Source organism: Phyllobates terribilis, unplaced genomic scaffold (assembly GCF_046119375.1).
Source record: "Phyllobates terribilis strain yellow unplaced genomic scaffold, ASM4611937v1 Scaffold_2__4_contigs__length_985480577, whole genome shotgun sequence".
NCBI lineage: Eukaryota > Metazoa > Chordata > Amphibia > Anura > Dendrobatidae > Phyllobates > Phyllobates terribilis.
The window spans coordinates 452743522-452766342 of record NW_027362762.1 but is presented as its reverse complement, the minus strand read 5'-3'; the positions used below and the strand labels follow the sequence as shown (position 1 = coordinate 452766342).

Sequence of the window (22821 nt, the reverse complement as noted above, 5' to 3'; positions counted from 1 at the left end):
CTCAGCACTACTTGTGCTGGAGCATGTTTTTCTGGTTTTACATCACTGAAGTTGCCAACCTCAGTGATACATATTTCCCCTCAATGACATGTCTGGTGGCCATTTTACAATATAAAGATAAAGATTACAAGTAAAGATAAAGAGACTCATATCTGTAGGGAAGTCTTCTGCTCTGATTGCATTTAATTGATAAAGGTCCTAAAGAATATAATAAATGAACCTCTAGCTACTCCTCCGGCGCAGAGAGATATATTTTGTAGGAAAGCCCTGCAAACTAAATATATTAAGTGGGGAAATGGTAACGGTTAATGGTTAATGCTCTAGAAACATTACTCACAGAGCTGTAATTGTCATATATTTTTTATTCCATGTGCAGCATAAATTCAAATATCTAGGTATAGATTGTCCACTTTCAGGTTAAATAGAGAATAGATTTTACAGAAGTCATTGTATTTTAGCAACGTAAGAAGTAGCTATACATGCTGTATTTACATACTGCTCTACATATTTACAGGTGTTGTAAAATTCATTACTGGTGGCCTGATTCACTGTATGATAAATTATTCCTGAACAGTACTCAGTAATGAAAAAAACATTGTTGTTCGCCATCTGCTGGTAAATTATATTACTACATATACATAGCACTACAAACTGCTACGTACAGTATCTGAAGCCATCACAAATTAATTACCTGTTTAGATTTAAGAGAAAATCTATTACCCATTCTTTAAAACTGATACCCAATCTATCAAAACTGTTCCATATCTTTGTGAATCTGTAAAGTGACTGCAAGCGTTAGCCATGACCGAGCTGTTGCTTCACATTGCCCCTGCACTTTACAGGAAAATCGTGTCCCAGTCCCAATGTGCTGACCAGTATGAGGTGCATCACACTGACGTGTAGGCTACAGGCCTCCGCTGTTTTCAGGCTTCCATCTTCCGGAGTCCCAGAGCTCCCAACCGTCCCGGTTTCCGTGGGACTGTCCCTCTTTGAGGGCTCAGTCCCGCATCCCGTCATGGCTCAGCTGTTCTCGCGGATGTGGAGGGTGGTGAGGGGGTTGCAGCGGTGGTGCAATGGGCACAGGTAGTAGCTGGCAGCTGCAGCTACCACGTATGCCCGCTGCATATGGGAGTGGAGAGGAGTGAATATTCATTCTCCATAATAGCGCACACTGTGAATCGCAGCCGCCGGCTTCCTGCTGCGGCTTCGCTATCCTGTGTACCCGCTATTAAAGAGGATGAATATTCACTCTTCTACCACTCCCACGGGTGTGGAGAAGAGTGAATATTCATTCTCTTTAGTAGCGGCACAGAGGATAGCGGAGCAGCAGCAGGAGCCGCGGCCGTGCTGACAGTGCGCGCTGCTAAGGAGAATGGCTATTCACTCCTCTCCACGCCCATAGTCCCTGGCGTGGAGAGTAGTGAATATCCCCACAGCTCACCTTGGCATCTGAGGGCGAATGGCAGTGATGTCATGCGCAGACCCAGGATTGGGTCTGAGGGGGCCATGCATACCAGGATTGGGTCTTAGGGGGCCATGCATACCAGAATTGGGTCTTAGGGGGCCATGCATACCAGGATTGGGTCTGAGGGGGCCATGCATACCAGGATTGGGTCTGAGGGGGCCATGCATACCAGGATTGGGTCTGAGGGGGCCATGCATACCAGGATTGGGTCTGAGGGGGCCATGCATACCAGGATTGGGGATGAAGGGGCCATGTATACCAGGATTGGGGATGAGGGCACCTTGCATACCAGGGATTGGGGATGAGGGGGCCATGCATACCAGAATTGTGTCTGAAGGTGCCATGCATACCAGGACTGGGTCTGAGGGGGCCATGCATACCAGGATTGGGTCTGAGGAGGCCATGCATACCAGGAATGGGTCTGAGGGGGCCATGCATACCAGAATTGGGTCTGAGGGGGCCATGCATACCAGGATTGGGGATGAAGGGGCCATGTATACCAGGATTGGGGATGAGGGGGCCATACATACTAGGATTGGGGATGAGGGGGCCATGCATACCAGGAATGGGCATGAGGGCCATCTGCTGAATGCTCCTCATTATCAGCGCCCCTCTGACAACTCCTCCAGCCAGGGGAGAAAGAAATGGTAAATGGGCGTGGATTTAGGTGTGGCGAAGGGCGTGGCCAAAATTTGCTGCGGCACGCATAGCGCTCCACATGATCTCTTTCTCTTCTTCAAAGGTTAGGAGGTATGCTATCCATTCCTCCTGGACTATCCCTGCGTTGGCTGTTCCTGTCTGCCACTGGGATTTCCTGTCCAGTCCCGCAGTGCACCCGGGATCAGTTACCTTCCCTTCTTGCGGTTCCGTGTCCATAGTCCTCTGTACGTCAGAGGATAAGACACTCCTCCTAGTATCTATACTGAGCCCTGAGCTTTAAACATTGCAGGAATGTCTGCAAGGGATTCTAGTAAGGCCTCCCACTGCCATGAATGATAGTTCCTTGCTGCTGCCAGCAGCTCACTGCACTTGAACTTGACCCTTGGTCCATGCACTTCCCTATCTGACTCCTATCAGATAGTATTCTGCTTTATACTAGCACTATTCCCATCCCATTGTGGGTTAGTCCCAAACATTAACTGTACCTTATCCTACGTCCCCAGCTTACTACAGTTACTATCCTATACTAGTATGTACTAAACCTATTGTCCTAAATTCTAATCTATATCTCTACCCTATGCTGTACACTACCATATCACAGTTTGTTAACAGTATACATGCTACACTTATGTATTACCTCTACATTACTCATGCAATATGCATTATCAAGATATTAAAAAGACGCATAACACTATACACATGACACAATTGGTGACTTCAAGGATAAGAACGCGTTAGGACAGTCCAACACTCTTACAAATGCTTCTTTTAATATTTAGAAATTAGAACTGCAACAGGAAAAGTATTGCTTTCATATGCAAATGATGTCAGTCCTCAAATGAAATAGATGATAGAAAATCAAAACTTTATTTTAGCATTTATTTTCTCAACCCAACATTATTTTTATATATTTTTTAATAATTACTATTTATGAATTCATTTTCTCACCTAAGCACAATGATGGTAAATTTGACACTTGTACCATTTGTAATCCTTGATGGGGAGAACTTGGGTTTTTACAAGGGCTGATACAAAGCGTCCACAGTATAGATTCAGAGGGGAAAAAAATCTGTTCTGGTCAAGTGATCCATTATGGTATGGATATCAGAATTATGTTTTGTAAAGTATCAATTAAGTAAAGTATCAATACAGATTTTTATCTACTGGAAAATAAACATTGAAGATTCCTATTGAATGACTGCAGGCAGAGATCTAGAGAACCATGAAAAATTGAAAAACAAAGTGTATTGGAGATTGATATAACTTTTCTTTGCAAAATGATTAAACTTTATTTGCTGAAACTGTAATAAACTGTGCCAAACATAAGTTTAGCAGTGCAATTCTCCAGTGTCACATCCAATGCATTTAGATAACAGTGCATTTGTTTTCTTAAAGGGAACCTGTCAGCAGGTTTTATTACCACAAACCAAACACACCTGTTTTAGGTCGCTGTAATTCAGAATTAATCCATATCTTAGTTTTTGTAATCCGTCTTTCCAAAGTAATCCTTTATTTATTTTTTACGTAATGACTCGCAAGTGTAGAGGGCTTGGCCATGCACCTACAGCTCTTCTCTTTCCAATTTCCCCCACCTTCTGCCACTGTACTTTGCTCCCTGATTGACAGGTCACTCATATGTGAGTGACCAGCATCCCCAGTGTATATCTTCCCACATCAGTCGTCTTCTCATAGGGGTCTGCGCATCTACTGGTAGTGACATCAAGTGCGTAAGATTTCCAGCGGGGTGGGCAAGTCACTTAGACAAAAGTGACCTGTCAATCAGGGAGCAAAGAACGGCAGCAGGCGGGGAAATATGGAAAGAGGATGGAGCCTCTTGCACTTTCAACTTGTTATCATAAAAACTGAATAGAGGATTACTTTGAAATACAAAAAAGGATTTAAAAAACAAACGTATGGATCTATTCTGTATTAAAGCAACCTAACTTAGATGTGTTGGTTTGTGGTAGTAAAACCTGCTGTCAGGTTCCCTTTAAGGGTACGCACACATCTGCGTATAAAAAGTAACCGAGATTCTGAGCCAGAAAAATTGTGGAGTGTCATGCGAGTGTCGTGAGTTTTTTTTCGTTAACCTAGCATCCGTATGACATGAGTATGCAATCCATATGCAATGCTTTTTTAACATCATCTTTTACATACAGTAATTCTCTGTCATTTCAAGCTAGTTTTCAAACTAATAAAACAATCTTATATACAGATATAGATAGATGATAGTAAGAAATATGTCAGTGGGATATATAATTAGTGCAGTGCATGTGTAGTTTACTGTACATGTATTTAGCTGATAAAGAATTAAAAGAAAAAAATAGTGTGGGGTCCCCTATATTATTTTTAACCAGCTGAGCGAAAGTCGACAGATGGGGGCTAATGTTAGGGGGTAATAAACATGGAGATTCCCAGGCTATTAATATCAGCTCACAGTGGTCTACTTAGCCTTTCCTGTTTATTAAGAAGGGTTAATCCCAAAATTCTCACACAGCGAGTGGTGACGTCAGTGAGGTGACCAAAGTTCATCGGCTATGAACTCCAGTCCCCTTTCTGACATCAGTGCTCGGTACTGAAGCTGCGTTCTTCACGCGCAGCTCAGTGTCTCTGCTAGATACTGGGCTGAACAGTTGCATCATGCCACCGTTGACCAAGGCATCCCGATGTAGCTGAGTTGGGCTCGTCACAGGACAAATGGACTATTGGTTGACAGGTGAGGAATACTGTGGTTTATTATTTTTATTTTCACAATAATAAATAGGTAAAAGAGGGTGGGGAGTGTTTATTTCAAATAAAGGAGTCTGTGTGTTTATTTCAATTAAAGGACTTTACTTTGTGTCTTTATTACATTTGACCATGGGGTTAGTAATGAAGGTGTCTTATAGATGCCTCTCCATTACTAACCCCTGGGCTTGATGTCTTCTTACATTACAAGGCTGACATCAACCCCAATACTATTACCCCACTTGCCATCACACCAGGGCAAAAGGGAAGAGCAGTGGCTAAGCGCCAGAATTGACGCATCTAATGGATGCGCCATTTCTGAGGCAGCTGAGAGCTGATGTTCTTAGTCTGGGAGGGGGCCAATATCCATGGCCTGTTCCATGGCTATTAATATCAGCCTGCAGCTGTCTGCTAGCATTTGTTGGTTATTAAAAATAGGGGAACCCAAGTCATTTTTTGGGGTGACCTTCTTAATAACCGGGAAAGGCTAAGTAGACAGCTGTGAGCTGATATTAATAGCCTGGGAAGCTCCATGTTTACTACCCCTTTCACAGACTATAAACATCAGCCCCCAGCTGTTGACTTTCCTTCAGCTGGTTAATAATAATATGGGGGACCCCACGCCATTTTTTTCTTTCATTTATTTATTAGCTAAATACATGTACAGTAGGCTACATATGCACTGCACTAATTATATATCTCACTGACATCTTTTTATCTATATATCTATTCTATCTATTCTATTTTGACGGTTCACACTGTGATTTTACTGTACTAGGCTGATGAAATGTTGGGTTTCCTATGAGATGGGTGCGTAATCGCATGGTCCGTGTGCCATGCGATTTTTTTTTCTCACACCTATTGACTTTCATTGGTGAGTCTCGGCCGTTTTATGGGGCCATACGCAGCATACTCCAAATTTTTCCTCACCCCAGTTCCAGGTGAGGAAAAACTCGCAGATAAGCATGCCTAATTGACTAACATTGTAGCGAGTGCAAAGCGAGGTTTTCTCACATTGCACTCGCCGAGTTTAAACGCTGATGTGAGCAAACCCTAAAAAAGCAGCTCTAAGAAATGTTCCTAAAATAACTTTGATGGAAAAATGCATTATGATACCATGATCACAGTTTTTACATGGGTTATTCATGTGATGTTTTTCCTCAACGAAAACAATGGGAATTAATCTCTAAAAAGTCATGAATAGGGTGTGTAATAGTGATAGGCATGTTGTGGTCTTAAAAGCAACCAACATATCTCAGAAACCAAATCCTGTGAGTGATTAGGACTTTTATCACTTCCATACAAACTGTGAACAAAAAACTTGCAGAGTAAAATAGCTTAAGTTCAAGAATACTTTAGTTTGTTTGTATTTTTCTTTTGTGTTTTACACAGCAGTAAAATGAAAGACTTGTAAAAATCCTATTTTGTGTGCATAGAACTTGCCCAGACTGTGACATAAAATGTATATATACTGTAATATACAGTAGTATATACATGTATTCCTACTCAAAAACAGTATACATTTTGCTTAAAAAAATTGTGCATGCATCTCTCAGATGTCATATCCCAACAAGATAAATCATTAATTCAGTGCACAGATATTGTATACTCTTAAAATACATACTGCACGCATTGGTCTTTTCCCATAGACTATGAAGGGAGACACATATTTTGAATAGCCCCTCAATGATATTGGAGAATTATACCAAAGTGTAAAATCACTAACTGCAGTATTTTCTTTAAGACCTCATTCAGACTTCTATTTTTCATGTGCTTGATCTATCCGTGACTTTCATGGAAGTAAAATGTATCCACTCTATGGGGCTATTCACAAGTCCGTGTTTTTTTGCTGGACAAAATAAAGGAGATATTTCCAATTTTGATACTACTCAGGGTAAGTTCACACTAGTGAAGGGGGAACCATGGCCGGTTTCAACATACTGCGTTTGCTGTGACCATGAGTTTTCTTTGCCCTGAAACCCCTCTTCTGAAAAGAAATGAGCGCGGAGTGTACTGTGTGGTGGGGTTTTTTCTTTACTCACTGTTACTTCGGGTGTCCTCATTACCTCCCCGTCCTTTGGATCGGATCTGGCTGCAAACAAGACAGGAGACCTGGGCTCCGGGTTAACAGGTTCATCTTTACTGTGCAATTCATTTACACACGGCTGAAGCATACAGATTACGACAGAGTCTTTTTGTGGTGATGGTGTTCCTTTGTGTCTTAACAGTCTTTGTCCCCATCCTGTCCTGAGATCCACTATCCTTCTCTCCCCCTGCTTTTCAGGCCCACTTCCAGGCTTTAAGCCCAAGACTGTGCCGGAGTCTAGTTGAAGAGTTAGACATGCCCCCATTCCTTTCAGTAAAAGTGCACAGACAGAACACTTTCTTTTCCTGCTGTTTCTGCTTCTAAGAACCTGCTTTCCTGCTTGTTCAGCCTTCCTTTTCCCACTCCACTCTCTTTTACAGGACTTGCACCTACCCTGTGCTGTGTGACTCATGGACTCAGAACTGTGGTGTGTGTGTCATGAACTCCACACCCTGACTCACTGCTACCCGGAAAATTGTTTTCTATAAACTCCTCTAACCCCTCCCAAAACTGTGGGCTAATCCCAGTGTTAACTGTCTAGTGTCCTATGCAGTGTAATGTTAACTATGTCCCTATCTGCTGTATGGTTCCCCTAGTGGACAGACCTCCTGCATTCCCAGGGACGGCCTTAGGCAAAGCCTGTAGGAGAACCAGCATACAACAACGGCCATAGTGATTAAAACATAACATACTTTATCACACGAATCCTAAAATATAACATAGCACATAACTTGCAACACATTTATCCCCTATGTTGCCACGGTGTCTTCTTCAGCCCACCACCCTCCTTCACCAGCGTTTGAAAAATTGTCTATTTTTCATGAAGAAAAAAACATACAATCTTTCATGCACATCGTCACCCGTGTGTCACATCTATGTCCATTTTTAACATCCGAGTTGCATTTGCCTTTACACATCAATAATTGAAAAAATTATTAAAAAGGCCAAATCCAATGTTAATACTTACAATGGATCTATTAAAAATGTGTTGGAGAGTCGCATACGAAAAATGGATGGGACTAGTGCATGCTGAGCGTTCGTTCCCGAAGACCGTTAGTTGATGTGGAAAAGTGTTCATGTGAACTAACACATTGATTAACATTGGACCATGTGCTGTCTATGTATGGTCTTTTTCCACATGGAAACTCTGATTAAAAATACGTTCGTGTGGTGAAACCCTCAAGGATCAAACTTGCCTATTTAAATCAATGGCTTTGTGAAAAACAGAAAGCACATTGATGGCACCCAAGTTGCATCCTAGTACTGTCTGTTTTTCACTCGTAGTAAAAGCTTGAGAATCTCCATCAGTTGTTTTCTTTTCTGCGGACACTTGGTCCACAAAAAAAAATCAGAGACAACTGAATAGCCTTATGAAGTATAACTTGTTAACAGGGAAGCACGGTGGCTCAGTGGCTAGCACTGCAGCCTTGGAGCACTGGGGTCCTGGGTTCAAATCCCATCAAGGACAAGATCTGCAAGGAGTTTGTATGTTCTCCCCATGTTTGCGTGGGTTTCCTTCATGTTCTCCAGTTTCCTCCCACACTCCAAAGACATACTGATAGGGAATTTAGATTGTGAGCCCCAATGAGGACAATGACAATGATGATTATGTCTGTATATATAAGTGAGTAAAATAAATACACTGTAATAAGTATATATCATATCTGTGAAAAACACAGATAGAACATGTATGTGAATTATGGAATCTCAAATGAGGCCTCAGATATCAATAGAAGGTCAAATCTGGTAATACAGTACAGACGAAAAGTTTGGACACACCTCATTTAAAGATTTTTCTGTATTTTCATTACTATGAAAATTGTACATTCACACTGAAGGCATCAAAACTATGAATTAACACATGTGGAATTATATACTTAACAAAAAAGTGTGAAACAACTGAAGATATGTCTTATATTCTAGGTTCTTCAAAGTAGCCACCTTTTGCTTTGATGACTGCTTTGCACACTCTTGGCATTCTCTTGATGAGCTTCAAGAGGTAGTCACCGGAAATGGTTTTCACTTCACAGGTGTGCCCTGTCAGGTTTCATAAGTGGGATTTCTTGCCTTATAAATGGGGTTGGGACCATCAGTTGTGTTGTGCAGAAGTCTGGTGGATACACAGCTGATAGTCCTACTGAATAGACTATTAGAATTTGTATTATGGCAAGAAAAAAAGCTGCTAAGTAAAGAAAAACGAGTGGCCATCATTACTTTAAGAAATGAAGGTCAGTCAGTCCAAAAAATTGGGAAAACTTTGAAAGTGTACCCAAGTGCAGTTGCAAAAACCATCAAGCGCTACAGAGAAACTGGCTCACATGAGGACCGCCCCAGGAAAGGAAGACCAAGAGTCACCTCTGCTTCTGAGGATAAGTTTATCCGAGTCACCAGCCGCAGAAATCGCAGGTTAACAGCAGCTCAGATTAGAGACCAGGTCAATGCCACACAGAGTTCTAGCAGCAGACACATATCTTCAACAACTGTTAAGAGGAGACTTTGTGCAGCAGGCCTTCATGGTAAAATAGCTGCTAGGAAAGCACTGTTAAGCACAGGCAACAAGCAGAAGAGACTTGTTTGGGCTAAAGAACACAAGGAATGGATATTAGACCAGTGGAAATCTGTGCTTTGGTCTGATGAGTCCAAATTTGAGATCTTTGGTTCCAACCACCGTGTCTTTGTGCGACGCAGAAAAGGTGAACGGATGGACTCTACATGCCTGGTTCCCACCGTGAAGCATGGAGGAGGAGGTGTGATGGTGTGGGGGTGCTTTGCTGGTGACACTGTTGGGAATTTATTCAAAATTGGAGGCATACTGAACCAGCATGGCTACCACAGCATCTTGTAGCGGCATGCTATTCCATCCGGTTTGCGTTTAGTTGGACCATCATTTATTTTTCAACAGGACAATGACCCCAAACACACCTCCAGGCTGTGTAAGGGCTATTTGACCAAGAAGGAGAGTGATCTGGTGCTACGCCAGATGACCTGGCCTCCACAGTCACCAGACCTGAACCCAATCGAGATGGTTTGGGGTGACCTGGACTACAGAGTGAAGGCAAAAGGGCCAACAAGTGCTAAGCATCTCTGGGAACTCCTTCAAGATTGTTGGAAGACCATTTCCGGTGAAGCTCATCAAGAGAATGCCAAGAGTGTGCAAAGCAGTCATCAAAGCAAAAGGTGGCTACTTTGAAGAACCTAGAATATAAGACATATTTTCAGTTGTTTCACACTTTTTTGTTAAGTATATAATTCCACATGTGTTAATTCATAGTTTTGATGCCTTCAGTGTGAATGTACAAGTTCTTAGGTGAAAAGTGACTAGGCTCAACCAACAATCCAGGTAATGATTTGGAAATTGGGAGCTCTAAGAGAAAGCAAATTCTCAATGGCAGCATCTTATTCGTCAGTGTAAAAACCAGCCGACTGTATCCTAGAAGTTGGAAGCCCTACGTGATGGACAGGTAAGTTTTTTCTCCAAAAATTGATTTTTAAATGCAGAGCCAGTTAATGAAATGGAAAATGACCTACGCAGGGGCAATACGTACAAAGAGTACATTAAGGCTATGCGCACATTTCCATTCTTATCCTTCAGATTTCCATTGTTCTTTGACTGCTCTAATAGTGGATTTATGCTGTGCTATTCTATCCAGCTGACAGTAAAGAATATCCGACAGGCTCATTATAAGCTATTGGGGTTCATGTTGTTCTGCTTAGGATCTGTCATGGTTCTTATAAAAACGGAAGCCGTGATCCTAGTATAACCAGAGCCTTACACGCAAGAAGTATTTTGTGATCCATATATTTGCATTCTCATACACAGCAGTGCTCCATCTTTATGACTTACGTCATAACATCATATGGAAGCTAAGCTTATTCCCCGCAGAGGTCTGTTCCATAAAAAAAGAGAAATGCTTCTATTACTGCATATAGTGTACATTAGTTCTCTCCGCTAGATACACGGAGTTTACACTGGGGTGTGCTGTGCTGCTATATCTGGGTGTATGTGTAAATGCATGTATCTCCGTACGTGCACCCATGTGAATATCAATTGCATCATTCCATTGGAGCGCTGCACATTTTTCTTACAGATTCTGTTTCCATGGAAACAAGTCAATGTGTGCAGCCTCCTAATACCCTTACTGAACTAAACAGTCATTTGCAAGCCCCTAAGCTACCAATAGCCAAACCTGCCCCTGCAAGTGTAATACTGAGCCACAAAGCCATCACACCTGAATGATTGATAGACCCACCAATGACAGAAGCTAATCTGTGCAAGAGGTGGGACTATGCAAATGAGTGACTGGGAAACATCGTGATCCAGGTTCTGTTTTGTTGCCCCCCAAAAGCAGCTCATCGTGACCATTAGAGAGATCTCAGACACAAGAACCGACAGCGAGATCAGGAGTGTGGGAGAAATTCAAGACAGAAGGCTAGCGATTTGTAAGGTGAGTCCATTTTTATTGAATGCTTTGCATGTGAGTGTTGTGTAAAAGAGGGTGTGCACTGTGCCATATGGCTGCTACCTGGATGCTCCGTACAAGTCATCCTGCACTAGAACTCTCAGCAATGGCTTTCTATCCACCAGCCATCATCCATCACAATGCAGATTATTTTATATATCCGGCGTATGATGGGTTAACGCTTCCTTTGCAATAGACAGATCATCTCAATAATTCTAGGATTCTAGGGGAATGAGAATTTCCAGAATCAGAAAACGTAATTGTTTCTTTTTTTCGACATCAAACAATGGAGCACACGTATGCAACAGGTGTGAAAAATACCAATAGGCTAATTTCAGCACAATACTGCGCATATTGATCGGAATGATTACGAAGATACATTTGTCTCCATCTTAGAAACAAATAGTGCTATTGCCATAGGCAGATTATTTCTTTGCTCCATATACATAAACAAACCTAAGACTAGATCCTCCCATGATATAACCGTGTGGGATTTCAGTGAGAATTTCACAAGGGGGGTGGGGGTGACAATGCTTTGTGGGGAAAGTGAGGCATATAAACACCCTCAGAATGCACTCTGGGAGCTCTGTGTGTACCAGGCAGTAGTTACCATGGAAACCACCTCAGCACCAGCTCACACTTACACAGGACAGAAGATGGGAGTAATGGAGACTAAGGCGAAGAGGGACATTTCTAATAAGACGAATTGGACCATAAGAAGCTGGTTTATTTGAGCAGTGGCAATCACGCAATGGGAGCATTTATCCAACATATGGATGCTCAGAATACAGGGGTTATAACGGCACTATCCAGAAACATCCTAAACATTTTCCATATAGAGGCTGTCTCACTTCTACACGAATGTCAGGGATGGCTGTCGAATAATAAAATCAGCCATACTCACCTGCTCTCGCTGATGCAACGCAGGCTGTGACAAGGAGCAATGACATTCTGTTCTTTGGTCACATGACTGTTGAGGTCTGTGATTGGATGTAGTGGCTGGATATGGCACTAATGACGTGGCATTCAACGAATTAGAGTCCTCAGATGTCCAGTGACCGAAGATCAGGATGTCATAGCCTCCTGTCCCATTGTAAACCCCCGATAGATCTTCAGAGGTTAGAGCAAGTGAGTATGCTTGAGTTTATTATTTTTCACCCATCCCCACCACCTGTAAATTTTGTGTGCGAGCAAGATAACCCTTTTAATAGAGTTGCCAATTCCTACGTGAATAAAGCATAGTACTTGTATAATGGAAAGTCATGCAACATCACAGTATGTTCAGCCTCATTTATCAAAACTTTGTTGCCCGTAGCCTCTAATCAGAGCTCAGCATTCATCTTTACACAGCAGTTTAAGAACTTAAACCTGAACCATGATTGGTTGCTTTGGGCAATTAGTTATTAGACAGCTTTAAAAAATAATCTTTTCAAGAATGCTATAAGAACGTTAAACTGAGTAGAAAAGAGAAAAAAGATTTGCATGACCCTGGTCCAACATCCACGTTGGTTCTCTGCGAACTTCCTACTCCAGCACTGGAATGATGGCATCTGGTGTTTTGAAGGCCCATATGACATCATGATGTCACATATCTTCTGGTCGCATGAGACCTAGTGACTAGGCCTCAAACAACTTCATGACGTCACAGGGGCCTTGTAAATGCCAGAAGCATACTGTATATAGTTGTAAATTGCGTATTCTAACAGTGAATACCCTCTTAAGCAAATACATGGAGCTATATAAGTAAGGCTCTGTTCAGACCCAAGTTTTGAGTTACATGACTCCTTCAAAAAAAAATTATTAGGGGAATGGATCCATTTTGACAACAGTTCCAAACTGAAGCAGAAGAGTCAATTGACTATAATGGGGTCTGTTTGGATTCTATTTTGTGCCCATTTTTTTGACCAGAACAAACAGTCCTACATGTTGCGCGTTATGGTCTGTTAAAAAAACAGTGGCAAAACTAACTGGTTATAGTTATATTGGTTATAGTCAATGGTTCCTTTCTACTTCCGTTTGTGTAAATTTCCCTAATGAGTTCTGCTTCCTCCATTTTCCTAATGAGTTTCTGGTCCAGCACTTCCATTTTTCACATAGTTGCGCTCCTGTGAAGGTGCAAAACAACAGAATTAAACCCATCAGTGGGCGCATAGCCATATACGTCAATAATAACTTACTTTCTGCCTGTTGCTGTCACTGGTAAGGTTTATTACGTCCAGATTTAAACCACTATTATTGAATTCAATAGGAGCAATATAAAATTACGAAGTGAGCTCCCCCTAACGTTTACTGTCCACATTTTTAATAAAATGCTAACAATGAAGTAAATAAATAATACTCCCATTATGACTCTGCCTGGTCCCTACCTGTCTCTATTTCCTGCTGCAGTATTGATGGACCACCACAGGGACATATAACCGCTTCAGACAATCATTAGCTGTAGCAGTTTACCACAGCAGCCAGTATAGACAAGAAGTAGGCACTGGTAGGGGAGTTGGGCAATATTAGGATGGGAGAGGTGCAGGATCAATAAAGTAAGTATTGATGTGGGTTTTCCATTTTTTGAAGCAGAAACATTTTTTTCCTAGAACCCTGCCTGATATCGAGTAGACATCTACATAGGGCATCCCTATGATATATTTTTCAAACAAGGCAAATGGTTTTGTAAACTGCCTGCTAAGTCACCCGGTCAGTGCACAGGTATGCACATAGACATTTGAGTTCAGAAATATTTGGACAATGACAGAATTTTCCTAATGTAGCATTTGTACACCAATACAATGGATTTGAAACAAAGCTATCAATATATTGCATCAAATAATTAGGAATTACAATAATGTGTTTCATAGTGTTTCCATTCTCGCAGGTAGTCTAACGACCAGCGGGTCAGGGACCTGTCGACGCCTGCAGAAATATCAACTGGATATGCATCCTCGGACGCACATCCAGTTGAAGTGTATTGCGGCACCACAAAGTCCCATCAGGTCCGTGCACCACAATACACGTTGCCGGCCAATCAGAGACTAGCAGCTGACAATGGCATTCACGTGACAGGGTGCATCGCAGGGACGTCACGCGCTCCTATCGCACACCGAAATCAGCTGCTGGCTTCACAAGAGGTTGCGCGCGGACACCAGCAGCATTCTTATCAATTTATATACATTGTTATTATACAGTAGGCATGTTGAATTGGCAACTATATCTTTTGCTTAATGTGATGTATTTATATTGTCAATATGTCTCTCCACAGTTTTTTGTAGTTTCTTATCCTTTTTTCTTTGTCCTCTTTCCTTCCTCTCCTTATTTTCATGACAACCCATGATTTCAAAGCCTAACAATATTTTAAATTTATTCTGTGAGTAATTTCTCTCTGAAGAAAATCTACACACTTGTTTCTTATATACTCACCGTGGGAGCAGTGTGCGCATGCCCCTTTTCTCCTCCTCCATGGGCGCGCCACTTCCCGGCGTCTCCATGTTGGTCCCGGCAGGTGCGGGCGTCCTTAGGACTCCCGTTCTGCTGTGATTGGCTTGACGGCCGGGGGTGGGCGTGTCGCGGGTGCGGTGATCGGCGCACTCGCCGGGCGGCTGCTCCTATTGGCGAGCTGGTGACCATGTGGTATGGTCACATGGCATTAAGGTCCTGTAGGTAACTCTTCCCCTCACTTCCCCTTGAGAAAGCGTGCGGGCGGCACGCGAAACGTGCGTAGGGGGCGCAACACTTCCAGCCTTTTGCATTCCGGGCTGGGCCAGACTTCCCCTGACTAATGGGTAAGGTCATTTACTTATGAGCATTTCAGCAGTATTTAGGGTGCAATTTCTATAACTAGATAAAAGATAAATTACTAATATCCATTATATAAATTTCTACTTGTGTTATATCGCTCCCTATCTCAGACTCGCTGATCATTTGATGACCACATTTTTGGTCATTTAGGCCTGTACCCGGAACGTCTATTGTATTACTATTCTGTCCATCATGTTTTCTTCTATGTGGTTTTTAAATAAAATTTTTCAATAAAAGCTTATATATTTTTTTAAAAAGCTACTCCTTTGTTTCTCCTGTTTGATATACAAATTTCTGTTGGAGTACATAGCTATATACTATATGCACTAATGATCTATAAGGATCCTATTCAGATTAATTAATCATGCCCATGGGATTTTTTCTAATTATATTGTGGTTTTGTAAACTGCCTGCTAAGTCACCCGGTCAGTGCACAGGTATGCACATAGACATTTGAGTTCAGAAATATTTGGACAATGACAGAATTTTCCTAATGTAGCATTTGTACACCAATACAATGGATTTGAAACAAAGCTATCAATATGTTGCATCAAATAATTAGGAATTACAATAATGTGTTTCATAGTGTCTCCATTCTCGCAGGTAGTGTAACGACCAGCGGGTCAGGGGCCTGTCGACGCCAGCAGAAACTTCAACTGGATATGCATCCTCGGACACACATCCAGTTGAAGTGTATTGCTGCACAAAGTCCCATCGGGTCTATGCACCACTATACACGTTGCCGGCCAATCAGAGACCAGCAGCTGACAATGGCATTCACGTGACGGGGCACATGGCAGGGACGTCACGCCCTCCAATCGCACACCGAAATCAGCTGCCGGCTTCACAAGAGGTCGTGCGCGCTGTGGGAGCCGTGGAAAGATGAGTATTTTTTTTTAAATCAGTGGCCATACTACTATGTATGACTATGGGGGAGCATTATACTTTGTGGATGACTATGGAGTGGATCATACTTTATGGATGACCATGGGGATGCATTATATTTTATGGATGACTATGGGGGTGCATTATAATTTATGGATGACTGTTGGGTGTATTATACTTTATGGATGACTTTAGGGTGCATTATACTTTATGGATGACTTTGGGGTGCATTAAACTTTTTGGATGACTATGGGGTGCATTATACTTTATGGATGACTTTGGGGTGCATTGTACTTTATGGATGACTGGGTGTGCATTATACTTTATAGATGGCTATGGGGTGCTGTGAAGATATTCAAGGTAATCCCCTGTCAATCACTGTGTACTACGTGATGGTGATTACAGAGGTCTCCATACACAGTGTTATCCCACTCTTTTGAATACACTGCAGCTGCAAAGGAGGGGGCTGAGAAGCGAGGAGTGAGGTCGCCCACAGCAGCTGCCAGCTACACAGGATGTCCCATCCCCTACGTCATGAGGCAGGCTCTTTGTGTAAGGTACTATATTTCAATACTGAGCTGTGGAAGAACTATATGTCCCAGCTCTTCACAAAATGGATTTTGTAGTTCAGGGGAAGATAGCGAATGCCAGACTGCATCCCAGCCCAATCTAGCATGTAAGGACGAGGAGATACCCGCCCCAGCCATTTGGAAACTCCTAGGACCAGTGTGTTTGGTCTCCACGCGTAGCAGGGGTCCAGCTGGATCCGATGACTCCAGAACCGGCTCCCTAGGAGCATTCAATAAGGAATTGTAGCCCATTTTGGTTTTGGGAGATTGTAGCAAGCTTAGAGCAGGGGGTGGAGAGTTAGGTCCAGCCCTGGGAGTAACCCAGAGAGTTTAAAAACTACTGCAGGTCTCCTCCCACCTGTCTTTTCCTGAGGGAGCTCGTGCCATCAAGACGTGTGGGAGAAGTCCACCAACCTAGTGAGGGCCCACAACCTCCCCCATGTGGCCGCCCATCCCCGAGCCAGGCTTTCCATCTAAACTGGTAACTGACTTTAAGATCTGGTTATACTTGTTGTACCATGCTTTTGTATTTGTAACTCTGACCACTGTATATGTAACCCTTATGTATATAGTAGATTGTTTAGTGAGCCCTTATGGCGATTAAATATATAATTTAATCTTGGGCTGTTCTTTTATCTCGACTTTTTATCTCTATCCAGGCCAACAAGGCTCTGGTTCACTGGAGTAGTGAAAGAGCCTCTCAGCCCAGTGTGGGGCCATGTCAGTGTCTGATTGGACCACCTTTTCTCACTCCCCGATGCCTTTCTGTACCCGTGTGGACAGGAGGTGACTGTGTAGAACTGTACCAATCTGACCTTACGCGTCCTTAAGGGGGGTGCGGAACGTCACGTTGGTGCGAAGGGTAGATCCGTATCACGTGCTCCGTCTGGCATAGTGTGACGACAGGAGGGTGGCGGGGTGTGGATCCACCGCAAGAAGCGGCAAAAGCGGTATTCTGCGGGGTCCCCCTGGTGCCGTTTCTTCACAGGTGCATTATATTTTATGGCTGGCTATGGGGTGCATTATACTTTATGGATGACTGTGGGGTGTATTATACTTTATGGATGACTATGGGGGTGGATTATACTTTATGGATGGCTATGGGGTGCATTATATATGTGGATCGTCCAAAAAAAAATGCCTGGCGACATTTCACACTTGGTTGAAGTTTGCATCAGCCAGAGAACAGGCTCACATGACGTCAGGCACAAGTGCATTGACTTCTCTAGTATTCCTTGCAGCTGTCATAAGACATGGTCTAGCGCAGTCAATTAGGGGGGGGAACTATCACAGGCACTATAAAAGATTAGGGCTGGGAAAACAGGGGCCATTTTAGAGTTTTACAGCCTAATGATAGGAGGTCAAGGCACACAGCTCATCATTATTGATAGGGATAGAAAGTCCTAAATCAGAGTTTCGTATACTACTGCAGCTCTGAAGAGCATAGAAAATGAGAGTAGCCTCAGTCTGTGAATCAGAATATACAGATTCAAGTGATAGCGAGGTGCCGTACTTGCAGTCAGTATGAATGTGAATTGATTTATCCTTGATATACTACAATACAACACTTTGATAACACCTTCATTTTTTCATTCTTGACATACTACAGTTTAAATTCCCTTAGTCCTAATTTTCCTACTGAAGAAAAATATTGAAACCAAGACTTGTGTGTCTGAGAAACCATAAGCAATAAGCCACAGGCCATAAGCGATATCTGTTTTTGCATTTCTTTTGCATTATTTTGTAAAGGTATTTTTTTTAAGACAAAAGAAAAAATCTTACCATTCCAGGAATTTAAATGCAACTGTCTGTCTCACAAAGTGTATGTGTTTTAAGAAATGTTTAATTTTTTGTACACTTATTGTAATACTCCAATATTACACCCACACATGCCACATGCATACACTGGCCTTTTACAGGTGCTGTATTTTGGGATGTGTACCTGCCTAGCTTTTTGTTAAAAGCCTGGAGGATGTTTTTTTTTCTTTTTTTTTAATTTTTAAAAATAAAGAGGATCTAAGAGGGAACGTTTCTCCTTGTGGAGAGTGCCAAGCTGGCGTAAGGAGACTGTGCAATGCCCCTCTCAGAAATTAAATATGCAAACATCCTTTTTAGAGAGGAAGAGAACTAGAACTCTAGTGCCACCTATTCATGGCAGTAATCCTAAAAGTCAATATTTACCCTTTAACAAGTGTGCCACATGACTTAGGATAAAAAGCCAAACCAGACAACCCACCACAATAAAAAACAAACAAAAAACAGGCAATCCACTTGCAGACATGTGTTTCGGGGAGTTTTCCCCTTATTAGACCCCCTGTCAGAGGCCTCTCACTTAGCCAAATCAGACCTCTTCCTTTGCAATGATGAGGGGTAAACAGCCTGAAACACAAGTCTGCAAATGTTTTCAAGACAGCATTCTTCATTTTCTGTGACCCTCATTTTTGGTATACTCCCTGTATTCATTAAGGAAACAAATATCAGGATTGGGCCCCTGCAGAATAGGGGGCAAAGTTTGTTATAAATAAAATTATTGGGCTTCAATGACTCACAATTTTCTTTCGGTCTTAGCTTCTTCCTCATTTTGGTGAAATAAATTTTTCTTAAGGGGCACCAACTGCTATGAATTGCCCACCAGGGCCCTGCACAGGATTGTGCCCCTGCGTATGGCAGGGCACAATGGGAACAATTGGTATAATTTAGTAAACAAAAATTCTTGGTATTCTGTTGCAATGCAATTTCCTTGAACAAATGGTTGCCTGTCTACAAAGGGTACTACCCACACTAGCTTCATCCTGTCTGTTCAGCGTGGATGGTCTGAAGGGGAGAAAGAGGAGATAGAGAGTCGTTCTCCTGGTGGGCACTGGGAAGAATTGTCTGTTGGGAGTCTGGCACGCATGACTGATTTTATGTCCTGCTGCCTTTCCCGTGACCATCGCGTTAGCCAAAATGTGTATAACAATGATTACTGGTTGTTCACCCTTCTTGACCCATGCTACAACAACTTCTTCCTTCGGCAAAGAGGGCTAGTAAAATGGTGCAATACCAGAAGGCCCTAGTCGAACAGTTAGTACAAAATTCCCATCTGAAAATGCTGGCGGCAGAGGTCATAGATCCTTGGGCAACCAAGGAGAAGCGACGAGAGGGACATACATCAGGTCCAACAGAGGCAGGGGAACACTATCAAAGGTCTGGGACAGTTTCATTTGAACCTCCTACCGCCTAGGCCCTGATGCGCGGGGTAGTCTGATAAGGAAGGAAATGTTTTTGAAGATGGTGAAGGAGTACCAGCATCCTCCTTGTTTCCTCTGTGCCGTACAACTATCGGGTATCCAAGCTGGACATGTGGCATGAACTGTCCCTCTACGCCTTGGAGGTACTGGCCTGCCCTACCACTAGCGTTTGTCAGAGTGGGTTTTTAGTGCCGCCGAGGGCATAATAACTGATAGGCGCACCCACCTGTCAACTGAAAATGCTGACAGGCTGACTTTTAACAAAATAAACAAGGCCTGGATTGGCCCAGACTTCTCATCCCCACCGGATGACAGCAGCCAACTGGATGACATAAAGCCTATTCAAATGTAGGGTCATCAGGCGGCCCTCACTCGAAATATTTAGAGGGTCATCAGGCGGTGCTTAATCAAAATCTTTATAGGGTCATCAGGCGGCCCTCACTCGAAATCTTTATAGGGTCATCAGGTATCCCTCACTCAAAATTTTTAGAGAGTCATAATGTGATCCTCGCTCTTAATGTTTCCAGGTTGTGTATGATGCCCTCCTTAATTATATTTATAGGATGTGTATGAGGCCTTCCTTTACAATTCTCTTACATATATATGTATACCCCTAAGGGGTAAATGTTTTTCAGCCCTTGCACTTAATGCATAGACTTTACCAGTCTAGGAGTCCCACTCCTTAAAAATAGGAAAAAATGTTTTCGGAGGCCCTCTTCTACGTGTCTTCCAGGGTGTATTTCAGTCCCTCCTTCTAATTTTTGGCAGCCCTTGCACTTAGTGAATAGGTTTTACTAGTCTAGAACTCCCACTACCTAACAATTTTAACAGAATATGTATGAGGCCCTCCTTTATGTTTAAATCAGGGTGTATCGGAGTCCCTCTTCCGTCTCATTTTTGGCAGTTCCTACATTGTCTGCATAGGCTTTGTGAGTCTCAGAGTCCCTCCTTTATAAAATAAATAGGATGTGTCTGACCATGTCACACACACCACATGCCCAGATAAGGTAGTAAAATATTAAAATTACATTTACCCTTGACTACCGGTGGGTGTAGTTTTATTTCCTCCTCTACAATGGTATCTACTGTAGTCAAAGCCGACGGGGAAATACAGTGAGAGATGGCCCGGCTATTAAGGGGCAGAGGAGGTGTTTTTTTTTCTTTCTCTTTTTAATTTTGTCTTATATACAAGTCATTATACAGATTTTTTTTGCCCCCACCTGCTCGAGTTTCCCATTGACTTCCATTATACTCACTACTCAAGTTGAGCCCTTCCGAGCGTCCGAACTGCTTGATTTGAGTACCGAGCACTCGAGCATTTTAGTGCTCGATCAGCACTAGTTATCTTAAGAATGCATCACTTCTTCATCGATTTAGAGGCCCCCATTCACATTAGATTAATAGCAACCAATCCCACAGATATCGACGGGTTAGGTTGACACTCTAATGTGTGTAGGGGTATCGGCCAACTGATGGTTGGGGGAGATGTTGATCACACATGTCTGATTTCGGACTGCTGATCGCATTGTTCTCATGCAGATAAGCCGCTGGCAGACATGTCAGTTGGCGGCTTTCACATAGAGAACACACGAGTGCTTGGCTGAACGAGGTCTCCTCTGTATGGAAGAGTGGGCTGAGATGTTGATAGCTGAATAATCAGCTGACGCATCATTCGGCCGACATCCATCTAATGTGTATGGCAAGCTTTAGGCTTAACAGAATTTAATTTACGTTAGTAATGGCTCATTCTTTTGGTGATGCAGTATCTATTGCCGGTTCTACAGCTACAACATCACAATACTCCAATACAGATTCTTCATTCAGCCTGGTAAATTGTTGCCACTAAGTAACACGGATGGAGAGGTGATCTCTCGAGGAATAGAACCTTGATTCTCTGTTTCCTGTGGTCTGGACAATGTTACCCATGGAAAGAACCATGCAAAGTTGATAGGACATAAAGACTGGATGGCTGTTATTAATTATAGGATCCTGATTGCATTGTTTATAAAATACATGGTTAATTAGGTTTTTTGTAGACCACAGGCATTGGCAGGTGAAATGTAAGTTGAACTCTGTGCAAGATATTTAAGTTGTTCTGCAGCAGATGAAACAGTTTAATCAAAACTGCAGCAAGCAGCTCAGTAAGTGATACATTGATTGAATCAGGGTCTATGCCCTACATCATGCTGCTGCTATCAGATGGGGTAACAAAAACCTGGAGACAGATTCCCTGTAAAAAGGTCATAAAGGATATAAAGAATAAAGGGTTTCTTGATTCCAAGTGTTAAATATGCATTTGGTAGCTGTTCATGGGAACTCTCAATATGTTGTCCAAAAAATACAAGTGAAAAAGGCATTATTAGTTGACAAAAAAAAACACTTCATAGAATCATAGAATGGTAGAGTTGGAAGGGACCTCCTGGGTCATCTGGTCCAACCCCCTGCTCAAAGCAGGATTCACTAGATCATCTCAGACAGATGTCTGTCCAGCCTCTGTTTGAAGACGTCCATTGAAGGGGAACTCACCACCTCTCGTGGCAGCCTGTTCCACTCATTAATCACCCTAACTGTCAAAAAGTTTTTTCTAATATCTAATCTGTGTCTCCTCCCATTTAGTTTCATCCCATTGCTTCTAGTCTTTCCTTGTGCAAATGAGAATAAAGATGATCCTTCTACAATGTGACAGCCCTTGACATATTTGTAGACAGCTATTAAGTCTCCTCTCAGTCTTCTTTTTTGCAAGCTAAACATTCCCAAATCCTGCAACCGTTCCTCATAGGACATGGTTTGCAGACCAGTCACCATTCTGGTCGCTCTTCTCTGAACTTGCTCCAGTTTGTCTATGTCTTTTTTAAAATGTGGTGCCCAAAACTGTACACAGTATTCCAGATGAGGTCTGACCAAAGAGGAGTAAAGACCGATAATGACTTCACGTGATCTAGACTGTATGCTT

The 22821-nt window shown here is 42.5% G+C and overlaps 1 protein-coding gene across 1 annotated transcript in view; it reads left to right on the top strand.

Moving 5' to 3' along the window:
• Window positions 1-11068: 11068 nt before the first annotated feature.
• HPCAL4 (hippocalcin like 4) overlaps window positions 11069-22821 on the top strand; it is an 87435-nt gene continuing 75682 nt past the window's right edge. Inside the window, exon 1 of the mRNA XM_073665610.1 lies at window positions 11069-11383. The gene's annotated coding sequence lies outside the window, so the exon portion shown is untranslated. The remainder of the gene's footprint in view (window positions 11384-22821) is intronic.